This window comes from Ictidomys tridecemlineatus, chromosome 9 (assembly GCF_052094955.1).
Source record: "Ictidomys tridecemlineatus isolate mIctTri1 chromosome 9, mIctTri1.hap1, whole genome shotgun sequence".
NCBI lineage: Eukaryota > Metazoa > Chordata > Mammalia > Rodentia > Sciuridae > Ictidomys > Ictidomys tridecemlineatus.
The window spans coordinates 77663974-77676667 of NC_135485.1; the positions used below are offsets into that span (position 1 = coordinate 77663974).

The 12694-nt window shown below is 47.7% G+C and overlaps 1 protein-coding gene across 2 annotated transcripts in view; it reads left to right on the forward strand.

The window, feature by feature from the left end:
• Positions 1 to 380: 380 nt before the first annotated feature.
• The window catches only part of LOC144366813 (uncharacterized), a 35624-nt gene continuing 23310 nt past the window's right edge, over positions 381 to 12694 (forward strand). The window contains exons 1-3 of one of the 2 annotated variants that reach the window (XM_078021648.1): positions 381 to 518; positions 745 to 1107; positions 1233 to 2451. The gene's annotated coding sequence lies outside the window, so the exon portion shown is untranslated. The other variant, XM_078021645.1, reaches the window with a different exon arrangement.

Consider the following 12694-nt stretch of genomic DNA (forward strand, 5'->3'; position numbering starts at 1 on the left):
TTGGATGTCTGCATGTTGTGCTTGACGCTAATATCGTACTTGGTAGTTGGCAGAAAGTTAATACTGAAGTTAAGCTCTTGTGTTCTAGCAGCTGTGCTGCAGATCCTTGGTGTGCCACCTTCTGCAATCCGTGCTGCTCTGTTCATGTTCCTTATTGACTTCCTGGTTATCAGCGCCATGGTCTCCTGGTCTTTGAGTGTGGAAGATAGTCATGTAGCAGGTTCCAGGGAGGACAGATCATTGATAATGTACTCTATTCCATGTGCCCCACCAATGAACTGCTGTTTCTTCTTTGGTTTTAAGGAAGACAGGGTTTCTTCAAACACTGCTGTGCACCTGGGAAAGCAGGCATCTGCTTTACTTCGACAAAGTGGTAGTGATTCATTTCAAGAAGACACGAGAAGAAAGAACTGAACTTCTGGTATGATGCAGGCTCCTTGCATTGCAAATGGGTTAGAAGAGAGAAGAGTTGCTTTATGAGATTTTATAACATTTTTCCTGAAAAGTTCTACACAGAGGTGAGTCTCCAACATGCTTAGAAACCATTTAAGATATCTTTTTTACTGAACTGAATCAGAGCCCACCCATATTGCCCCCGCACTTCTGGCCTACACACTGCCACCTGACACACAGACTTCCTCAGACACGGGGGTGGACATGCTGGTGCTCTCTCTCATCTCAGGTCAAGCCCTTAACACTGACCTCTCTCTTCTTTATTCCTATCTATCCTTCCTGACCATCCAGAAGCTCCAATTCAAAAGGGCATGAGTAGTCCATGGTATTGGATGAGTGTTCCCGGCCTAGGGGTAAACACGAAGGAACACCTGCTCCCAGGCTTACCAGGACAGTCTTGGCATTCTTTTGGCTTTGTTTTTCTAACCGGATGCAAATCAAGCAAGTGTCTCCCACCTGCTTGTTTAAAAGCAGCCTTGACAACTTGGAAGTTGATTCTGAGAACTGTGGGGGATGGACATCAGCAAAGCCCAGAAACTGAACGCCACCCCAACTTGCCAGTTTGCTCTACGGGCATTCTGGAACATATGTCCATATGAGGCTTCTTATCACTTGTGTGGATGTGGAATGGCACCAGGAGTCAGTACGAATAAGGTGAGTGCTTACCTCCTTTCCCTTGACCTGGGTCCTCTTCATGGTGGGATGTTTTCTTACAAGAAAATGATACTTCATTTGAGGATGCATGGAGAAATAGATGATTGCATGGTCAACTTCTGCAGAGAGAGGTGGAGAGGATTGGTAGCTGACACTCAAGGATTCTACCACGAGACACCCCCAACCCCTGAGAGTCTCTGCCAGGGCAGGCCTGCGCCACAGACTTGAGAACCCTCTGATCCAGCTACAGTTCCACCAAAGACTTCCTCAGTGATTCTTCCCTGAAGGAAGATTATGCACAGGATCTAAACCACAGACTCCCCCAGATGTGGGGTGGACATGCTGGTGCTCTCCCTCATCTCAGGTCAAGCCCTTCACATTGACCTCTCTCTTTTTTCTGTCTGTCCTTTCTGACCATCCAGAAGCTTCAATTCTAAATGGCCTTTGATATGTGTTAGTTTCCTGCCCTGGGCCAACCAGGAGACACCCCTGCTGCCAGGCTTACCAGGACATTCTTGTACTTTTTTCTGCTCTGCTCCTCTGAGCTGAAATGAACCAAACAGCTGTCTCCCACCCGCTTATTGTAGAAGGTCCTTGAGGATCTGCAAATAATGACTCCAGTGACACTGGACTTCTTGATCCATTTGGTGGCCATGAACCTAGGTTTTATTGCAGAGGACTCCAAAGTTGATTTGAAGAACTGTGGGATATGGCAACATCAGCAAAGCCCAGAAACCGTAACCCACCCCAGCCTGTTCTATGGGGCTCCTAGAACATATATCCAGGAGCGGAGGGGTTTTACCTTCTCGTGTGGATGTGCAGTGGCACCAGGAGGAAAGAGTGAATAAGGAGGGTGTTTATCTTCCTTCCCTTTACCTTGTCTCACTTGCTGGTGGGTTGTTTCTCTGAAGGAATATTTGACTTGAGTATTCATGGAATAAAAGACATTTCCTTTGTCAGGGATCTTCAGCTCTGAAGAGAGAGGGCCAGTGGGTGGTAAGTGACTCTCAAGGGGTACACCACAGGACACTTGCAACACCTGAGAGTCTCTGCCAGGGTCAGGCCTGAGCCATAGACCTGAGAGCCCTCTGATCCAGCTACAGTTCTACCAAAGACTTTCTCAATGATTCTTTCCTGAGGAAAGACTGTGCATAGGAACTAAACCAAACTACCACCTTTCAATGAAAAAGCACCTTGGACTCCAGAATGTCTCAGTTCAGGTTGGACCTGCTAAAGAGACACTGCTGGAGTTTGCATCAGGATTTGCCCCAGTGGCTCATGTGCTGAAGCTCTTCTCCCAGTGAAGCAATGTTCACACATGGGTTTTCGGGGAAGCATTTGATGGTGAGTGCTTTGACCTTCTTAGGGGATTAATCCATTCATAAATGAATACAGTCCTGGGAGGTGGTATAAATTGGAAGTCTTTCGTGCATGGATGAAGGATGACTTAAGGAACTATATATTTTTTTAGATGAGCTCCACTTCCTCTTCCTCCTCATCATTATCCTTCTGATTTGTAATCTTATTCTGGTTATTTTATATCTTCATGTGCTTTTTATATTCCTCCTCCTCCTCCTCTTTCTCCTCCCCTTCACATCTTGCTTCCCCTTATCCTTCTTCTTTTTCTCTCTATGACCTATTGACCTGCTCTGAGTAGCTTGCCTCTCCCACACACTTCTGCCTATGTATGGCCTCTGTTAAGGACCCCAAAATGGAATGAGTTCACAAAGAATGGAAAGTAGTGAACCCAGAAGCCAAAAGAAATGTTTCTTCTTTTAAGTATTTTTTTCAAATATTTGTCACAGTCATGAAAGAAAGGATGCCTAACCAGGCACCCCACTGTGACCATGCTTCCTTTTTTGGTGGTAACCACCTCCAACTGGACCAGGCTTTCTAAAGCAGAGGCCATATCTCCAGAGTTTCCCTAATGCAAACAAGCATTCCAACAACCAGGAGAACCAGGAGAGGTCTGGCATCACTGCAACCCTCCTGCCATAATTCATATGTCATAACACAAAGTGGGTTTCATGCATCCAGCTTGTCCTTTCTTTGGACATCTGTTACCCACAATCCTCACTGGCCCAGAGCTTGCTCTCAATCAATGATGGATTGGATGTGTCTACTTTTGATTCCACTTTCTTAGCCTATTCTTTTTTTTTTTTTTTTTTGGTACAGGGGTTGAACCCAGAGTCCCTTAATGACTGGTCCATATTCCCAGCTTTTTTCATTTTAGACAGGGTCTTGCTAAGTTGCTGAGGCTGGCTTGAAACTTGTGATCATCCTGCCTCACCCTCCCAAGAGGCTGGGATTACAGGCATGAGACACCATGCCTGCAACTTAGCCAATCTTGGCCTTGCATGTAAGACACTCCAACCTCAGACTTGGTTATTTATGAAAATGTTAGAGTACTGGTCATAGGAGCCATAGGGATGGTATGTTTCACTGTGGACAGACTTGGATCGTGGCTGCTATGAGTTCCTGGCTCACAGGTAAGAAAACAGCAATGGAATTACTTACACATCAGCTTTTTGGCCTATGTGTTTAGGACGCCCTTAGCTGACAAAGGAAGGGATAATAACCTGGCTGTTCTGATCTCATTTGGAGATGGGCACACAGGCACAAAGGACTTAGAATTTTCAAAACACAGCCCAAACAGGCTGTCTCCTGGCCTTTATGTGTTATTGTGTCCTGTTCCCAGTTGCTACAATACTGACATTTCTCCCCATATGCAGGGCTTCTCAGGTCCTACCCCTGGTTTTTAACATGTGCTGTTTCAGTCCACATCAGTGCTGATTCCACTTGTAGCCCATTTTTTCCCATGTTACTGTTAAATCATCCCTATCAGTGACCCATGGTGTATACTGCTGCTTGAAGGAGCTTTTCTTCTTTGCCCCTCATGGATGTTAGCTTTTCAATGGCTGATCAGGTGCAGGGGAGGATACATGTTAGGGAGGTCCAACAGGCCCTGGGGCAGCGCAGAGAATCTACTACAGATTTTCGGCCCACTTCAGTGCAGTTTCCTTGGTGCACAAGGCTCACTACACATTCTGCCTGTTTTTCTAGGCTAAGGCACTCTTCTATTGGGTTGTGAGTTGTCCTGAGCCTGCTCGTTGATCATTTCTCCCAACCATCTGATTGTCCCACTTACTCTAATGCTTGGAGATGATTTGCAGAAGCTCAAATTTATCCAGACCCTCCTCCTTAAGTAAGTGTTGGTCCAAAGCCCTCTACCCTGGCAGGTCACCTGGATCAGGGTGGGAGACAGGTCATCAGGGTATGTGCCCCGGAGGCGATACCCACTGGATAGTGGCCTGGGACATTCAGGAGACACCTTAGCTATGAATACAAGGGCACCTTCTTGTTATCCTGCTACTAGCATCTGGCCTCCATGTAATTATATGAGGTCTTCTGATGGGCTACTAGCCCAATCTTCATACAAAAGACTGCCTGTACCTGCCATTGTCCTATGTGAAGCCATATTTCACTCGAGTAGAAGTTCCATTCTACTTTCCACTTCCACTGAGATCAGAGGAATGGGCCAGTGGCACCCTCTATGCCAGATTTGCTCTGGGATGCAGGATGAATCTGTGCTTATCACAGGTAGAAACTCTAAAGGCTTTGGTCCTGACAGCCAAGACACCAAACAAGTGAGTCAGCAGGGGGAGGATTGAACATGGCTCCTCTGCAGCTGGACACCTGGAATATTGGGAATATACTGCATATCCATAAAAATTCTACAAAGAGACCCTCTGATTCCCCGTTCAAGGGATATGCAGACTCTGACACTCCTGAGGACAGGGCTCGTCCATGGTGTTTGCTATGTTTTCTGCCTTTTCCAGTATGGGCACCCAGGTGACACCCCTGCTGTCAGTCACACTAGGATGCTCTTGCGCTCCATGCTCTGCTCCTCTAACTGGATATGTGGTAGTGAGGAAGTGCTAGTGGATACCCCTGAGATACTGGACTCAATGTTGCTTTTGATGGCCATGGGAAAGGTCCTGGATGACACTGAAGAGGTGCTGCTCAAAGATGCAGTGATGCTGGACATCATTGCTGAGAACTCTGAATTTGACTCCAAGAAACATGGGGATGGCAACATCAGTAGAATCTCAGAAACTGCGGGATACATAGGTTCACAATTCTGTTTGGGGAGTTCTGGAAATTATACCCATGCACTGAGCCATCTTGGCTCCTTGGGTTAGACAAAGATTGAGGATGCAGTCAGAGACAGCATTGTCCTCACAGTCTGCCACCAAACAGGGAAGCTGAACTTTGCACAGGGTCTGCTTCTAAAGGTTCTTTATCCCCCAAAATGCTGCTTGTACTTTTGGTTACCTTGCCTCTCTCTGCATGCTGCTCCTTCTGGAAGGTACAAAGGCACACCTACCCCACTGACATTCGGAGGACTGTCACTTTACTGCCATTGATGCTGTCCTGATTCACCTGCCATGCTCAGAGTTCATGGACATATCATTTCCTTTGGAACCTCATCACCTCCCAGGAGTGAGCATCCCTGGCTGCAATGGCAACCTGGGGTTGGGGCAGGAACACAGGCTCTGGAGCAGGGAACAGCAGGTCTAGGCAGCAGAGACCAGAAGGAAGTTCAACCGCCCTGCTCAGCCATGCCAAGACACCTCATCCATCAGCACAAAGCTCTCTGCCCCCAGGTCTGGAGGGAATGTTAACACATGAGGCTTTTCTTCCCTTAGCGCTTTCTCTGTGGCCAAAGGATAAGACTGGCAAGCCTCTACTGATAGAACTGGCACTAGGGTGGACTCCAGATCTAGAGTTGGGGACAGACTTGGATCCAGCAGTGGAGCAAGAGCTGAAGCTACCTGGAGCTCTGGAGCTGACACTAAATCTAACCCTGGAACCGCCTCTTGCTTCCAAAGAGATGCTGGAGCTGACTTGAGCTCTGGATCTGACGTTAGTGCTGCCATTTGACTGGGCAGCAGTGCAGCTCCTGGAGAAGGCTCTCTCTCTGCAGGTGATTTTAGAGTTTGCACTGGACCTGAGGCTGCAGCTATAGGAGAAAAGATTCCAGCATGACTGCCTTGCCTTCAGCTTTGCAAAAACAGATAATACCTCTGTATTATCTGTTTTTGCTAAGGAAGACCTTAGCCCCAGAGCCCACTCAGGACCTTTTCCCAGATTGGGGCCATTGCCTGAGTGGTCAAAGCCTTATAATTGTTCCCAGTCCAACACCAGACTTAAGAGATTCCATCCAGTGGGGCTAAAATATAACTGTTTCTTCATTTACCCTTCTGTACCTACCCTAAGCCTCCTTGACTTCAGGCTCTGCCTCGTAGCCTACGCTTCATGTCCTCAAGCTGGGCCTGCAGGTAGTGGGCACAGTGCTCCAGGTTCAAGCCACCTATGTTGAGCTGCATGAAAGGCAACAGCAGCTGAAGGCACAGAAGGCCTGGAGGCTGATGGAAATCCTCTCTATCCCAGTGCTCAGAATGAAAGGCATGGCACTGTGGGGAGGCAGGTGTGTAGTCAGCAGAAGCCTGGCCTTTCCTTCCCACAGCCTTCTATAGCACCCCTATGGACCTTGACTTCTGTAACTCCCCTGTCTCTCCACAGGCCAGTCCACACCAGCCAAGACACAGTGGCTATACAGGCAGTGACAAGACAGGTCTCTCTCCTTCCAAAAAAAAAAAAAAAAAAAACCCAAACTCTGGATCCATGGTGTGACCAGCTCTCCCCTACCGTGGGAGAGGCCTGACATTCTTCTTTTTGTTTGCATTCTGGCAATCTCCAGGAGGGTTTGTCCTCCTGTCCATCATTGTCAGGGCTTGATTGAACCTCATACCCAGGTTTTTGCTGCCATGCTATCTCACTCTTTGTGATCTGTATATCTTGCTCCCAAGTGACACTATTCTTCTAGAGGGCACTCTCTGAAGAATAGTGTCATGGGGAGCAAGACAGTAGCTCTCATTTCCAAAAAGTGAGGCCTGGGATGAGAGCTACTACTCTCCAAATTTCTGTGGCCCTAGGGGAGAGGACAGGGGTGGTGCATTCAGAATGGGATGGGCGTGGGGGGTTGATTTGCACATGAGCTGGCTCTGAGGCCACAGTCTTTTTAGTTCCCCAAATGACCAAGATTCCACCTACATCTTTTACCTTCTTCTACAATTGAGGCTCCAGACCTTATACTGCAAGCAGGACTCAAAATTGTGGGAACCAGAGCTGGTGTTGCCGCTCAGAGGTAGAGTGCTCACCTAGCATGTGTGAGGCACTGGGTTCGACCCTCAGCACCACATAAAAATAAAATGAGGGTATTGTGTCCACTTACAACTCAAAAATAATAATAAAAATGTTAAAAAAAATTGTGAGAACCAATGTTTTTGCAGTCTTCCCAAGCCACAAAACTTTATATATCCCCACACTGGAGATAGGAGCCCTCCATCTTGACCCCAAGTCCACTCCATTTTTAGTTGATCCAGTGGTCCACCATCTTCACTGGAGTAGGACAAGATGTAGCCATGTCTCCTAGAGGACAGGTTGATGTGGTCATTAGAATATGACACCCGAGGTTTCTGTCTAACTGATAAAATTATATGCCAATTTTATCTTACTTGGCCTCCCCAAGCAAGAGAGTTGGGACAGCTTTCTGAAGAAAGATGGCACGGATTCCCCCCATTTTTCACTAAATTATGTGATGTGCTGAGAAACGTCTTCACACAATAGGTGCTTCTTATATATGCTCCTCAAAGAATGAGCCCAACCAGCTGCTTACCACATATCTCACTGGGCATGGGAGCTGCCAGGCCACCGGCCCTTCTCTGGCTATAACTAGGATGGGAATTTCTCTCTATGGAATCTGGAACATCCTTTATGAATGCAAAATTGCTTTGCCCAAGTTAAGTGAGGCCCCTGGCAGATACCTTCTTCTTGCAGATGGGAATGAAACACTAGAGAAACCCACAGCCCTCACTGAGTCCACTTGGAAATGAGCTGGGAACACAATATCAAGGAGTGAGGCCCAGTGTGAGTAGGCTGCTCCACATACTTCTGTGGCCCAGCTGGAGACAGGGTGGTTTAGTCTGGCTGAGAAGGTGAATCCACTTTCTGATGCAAGGCTGTGGCAGACACTTCTAGGACTCATCCCATTGGTCCTGACAATACCCTATGAGGATGGTCTCCTAAACTCCTCAGTTTTCACACAGCAAATTAGGACTTAGAAAGTTACAGGCCATTCTCAAGTTCAGCTAGGTGGTGGCATCTTTGGGTTAGAAGGTTGGGAGCTTAGCTTGGGAGCTCCGCAGGCGCAGCACCTGCTGAGTCGTGATGAACCTTGAGTAGTTGCACACAAAGGTGGTACCTAAGTCTGGGTTCCTGCGTACAAGACAGGCATGGACTGCTTCATGAGCTCTTCCTCCCTATTTGACTCAATGGTCTCTACAGATGCCATCCGTGTTCTGAGTGGGCTAATTTTCACACTGGGGTGGCCAAGAATGGTGGGTTTAAAGATGGAAATAGCAGCAAACAGAAACATGACTCCAATAAAGTGAAGTAAAACCATTGCGGAACAGTTGTCCTCAGTGTGTACACACACACACACACACACACACACACACACACACACACACATACAGGGTGGGGGAGGAGAGAGAGTTGGAATTCTGGGCCATGAATGAGTGGTCAGACATGAAGGCCTGCCTCAGCTAACCTTCCCTTTGCTGCTCAGTGTTAGTCTTGGGCTTCTCTGGAAAAATCGCCAGAGGCTCTGGCAACTAGGGCAAAGGCCCAACCAGAGTTCCTACACTTGGGCGATGGGGAACCCCCGAGATTTCCTGAGGCCTGAGCCTCAGCATGCTGTGGAACAGAACATCCCTCTTACTCCAGCCTCCCCAAGCAAGAGAGCTGGGACAGCTTTCTGAGGAAAGTGGGTACCTTTTTTATTTTTAACCAGGGTTTCATGTTCTGTTTGAACCATCAACCAATGAAAGCACTTTCTATAGTCCCTGTACCTGAGCCTTTTATTCACACGAGACCACTCCAGAGTCCCATGGACTGCTGACTGTCCCCCACACCACATCAAGTACACAACTGAACAGATTTTCACTAACAACTCCCATCATCCCTTGCCCAGCTTGGCTTCAGCTAGAGCTCCTGCTTTGAGGATTCAAAAACTGGATTCCATAACCAGTCCCCCTCCTCACCAGCTTTGTGATGCTAGACCTACCTTTGTGCCTCTCATGGGTGCTCCAGTGTCTCCAACTCTTCCCTGGGAATTACTGTCACACCACTTCCTAGGATGGAATTGGGCATATGTGCCCATAAATGCCTGTATTGTCTGTGAAACCCATAGACAGAATTCACAATTACAAGAAGGAGAGAAAGAATAAAACCTAACTCATTAAAGAACCTGGGCAATGTCACTTTCCCTCCTGTTTGCAGTTCCCACTCTGATCTATAGCAAGTTTGAAGCAATTGGGATTCAGAGACTGTCACCCTCTAGCATAGAACTTCCCAAGACTTCTTGTGAGATTTCACATTGGCCCAAGCGCCTCTTCTCAGTCTAGGAGATAGGTAACCCACAGAGACTCTAAGATACCATAGCTTCCTGGTTCCCAAAGGCAGTACACCCCTCACTTGGAGGTGGATCATACTCTTCACTCTTGTGTCTAAAGAATAGAATTGGGCAAAAGTGATGGGCTGTCACCTCCAAGATTGAGTTATGGGAAGCCTGACTTCTGTCTGGCTCCCTCTCCAGCATTTTCCCCCACTCTGTCTCCCTTCCAATCTTGATCCAAGGAATGAAATGATATGCTGTCTTTGTATACAACTTTGTGATAAAGACCAGTCCTCCCATCAGAAAAGTGTTGAGTCTCAGCCAAACTGGTTTTTTACCAGGATCACAGGCGAGAGCTCAGGGGCAGATTCTCCCAGCTAAGCCTCAGTGGGGTCTGCAGTCAAAGCCTCCAGGGACATGGAGACAGAGGCATCCAGCTGAGCCACCTTGAACCCAGTTGCACAGAAACTTGACCTTATAAATGCCCATGGCTTTCAGTTGTGAGTTAGGGGGTGGTGATCCACAACTCTGGATATTGAGTGCAGTCTCTGGGCTGTGCGGTGTGCCCTAACCTATCCCTATCTGCCCAGACCCTCCAGCCATATTGGTCTTTTATCCATCATCCTCTTGTGGCCACACTGAATCAGGACTTCCAATTTCTATGTGGCCATGCCTTCCTCAACACACTGTTCCCAAAATGAGCAGAACTGGCTTCCTTTTGTCATTCTAGTTCCTGCAGCAATGCCACATCACTGAGATGGTTCTCAGTCTCCACCTAGTGACTCCAGCTTTCCTTCACACCGGGCCCTATTTTGGCTCTGGCTCTTGTTCTTTTCTTTCACTTGCATCTGCTTTGTGATTTTATGCACCTCCAGCTGCAGATGTGCAGCTACCAGAGGGTAGGGCTCATGGTGGTGACTTTCAGAGCCTGCACAGGCCCAACATGACCCCTTTAGGTAGGGTGAGCGCTGGAACACAGTGATGAGTGAAGAAATGAATTCAGAAACCCCCTGCCTCTTAGTTGCTCCTCCTATGCACAGGAATGCTAATGATGGGAGGTCCCATGGCATGGGACACTTTGGACATACCATGACCAGGGCCCTCTGAGCATGGACAATACTGCAGCCCCTAGTGGCCAGCATCAGCACTATGCCCCAGGGAGGAAACCCCAAATCAAAACCTTGACCTGAGTGTGGGTATTCCCAAGGCAATGAGGTCTCAGGGTCCCTAGCAAAAAGCAGTAAATCTTCTAAATTCCAGGGGAAATGAAGGGAAATCAGAGTCTCCCTTGTTTCTTTTTTCCCTCTGCAGGACCCAGAGTGTTGTCCTCACTTCAGCCAGGGCTATGACCCTGGCCCCATACCCAAATGTGGATCATTAGATTTCTAAAGGACAGTCCTTTCACTGGACCCAGTGTTATGGGCCAGGCTATATGGGCAATGACCAAACAGATGCCATTTTACAGTGAGACTCCATATCATGTAACAAATGCTTCTTCCATGGGAAAGCCCTGCCTCTGTACCTATTAATATTACCTAGCACAACATACTTGGCAAACAAAATAGCAATTCTTATACAATGTAAAATTGGCTTTTTTTGTTTGTTTGTATTTTTCTTGGGCAATGTACCTTCTCAGAGATCGATTGTCTAGACGTTAGTAACCATTTTCTAACTTGTCTGAACTAGGGTCATTTTGACCCACTTCCCTTCTGCTTGCTTGCTGCTATGCCAACCTGGAAAGTCCCATGGGAAATACCAACGTGCCTATTGCATTGTCTTGCTCACTGCCTAATTCAGTTTCTGTACCTGCTTGCTTGCAGCTACATCACCCCAGATGGTTTTTTGCCTTTAAATATCCTAAAATGTTCAGGCTCGGGGCTGTTCCTTGCAGAGACAGTGATAGGAGTGCGGGGAGAGTCACTGGCTGTCTGGCTAAATAAAGACTCTTCAATTGGGACAAAACTGGGACGTGGTGTGTTTTCTGAGTGACCTGCCCCACAATACCAGGAAGAGTATTGTAACAATACCCTTTGCATAATCCAGGTCCCTCTTTCCCCAAACCCCAAGCTTCTTGCTCTTGAGAAAACCAGGAAAGGATGAGAATTTTCCAAGGATCATGATAGGCGAGTGATTCATGGATGGTGAACTGTCACCACCAGAAACTACTGGGAGCATATATGGACCTTGCATCCCTGGCTCGTGCACCTGGATTTTTTTTTTCCACATTGATTTTTTAAAGGAAGTGAGGCTTTCTCATGTGGCACCCCAACACTAAGGCGTCTTCCATGGGAACAAGTGGTGGGCAATGGACCTCATACCATGTCTTTCAAGAGCATGCAGAGAGCATCCCCAGCCCATCCTGACCCTCGGGAACCTGGGGGACATCCCACAAACACCATAGCATTTCTCCACTTCACATGCAAAGATCCCAGGTGAGAGCCCTACATTCCACTCTGGACTCTGCCCCTGTCATGTGCCTTGAACAGTCCTACCTCTTTCCTGCCACAGTTCCTTGATTGTCCTTCTATGGTTAGTTCATGGAACCCAGGGGGCTTGTGGCCCACCCTACCTGGCTGGGGTCAACTGTTGAGATCTATAGAGAAAGTGGTGACACTGTGGAATATGTCTGGGAACCTTTGTATGATGGAAAGTCCCACCCTCCAGGTTTTCATCTTCAAGGTAATGTGTAGAAAGGGAGCCAGAAAGGTTCTGCCAGATAGAGACAGGTGTGAGAACTGACTGAGCCTCAAAAAGGTGCCCAGGTCTCTGGGTGCAGAGTTAGTTTCATGTGGAATTTCTGGGGACCCTGAAGAAAACCTATTTACCTTTATGCAAAGAGACTGGACTCCTTCAGTCTAGTCATGCTGCTCTGCTTCTCAGATCCCTGGGACATCCCAGGTGTGTGGAGGTGGGGAGTCCACATAACATCCCAGGCTGCACCTGGGCACTTCTATCTGGATTTGAAGCATGTGTATATGCCTCAGGGATCATCAGAACAGTGTAACCCCCTCTGAAAGTGGGCTTAAAGACACTCAGGTCTGAATTAGCCCTGCCCTCTGGACTCCC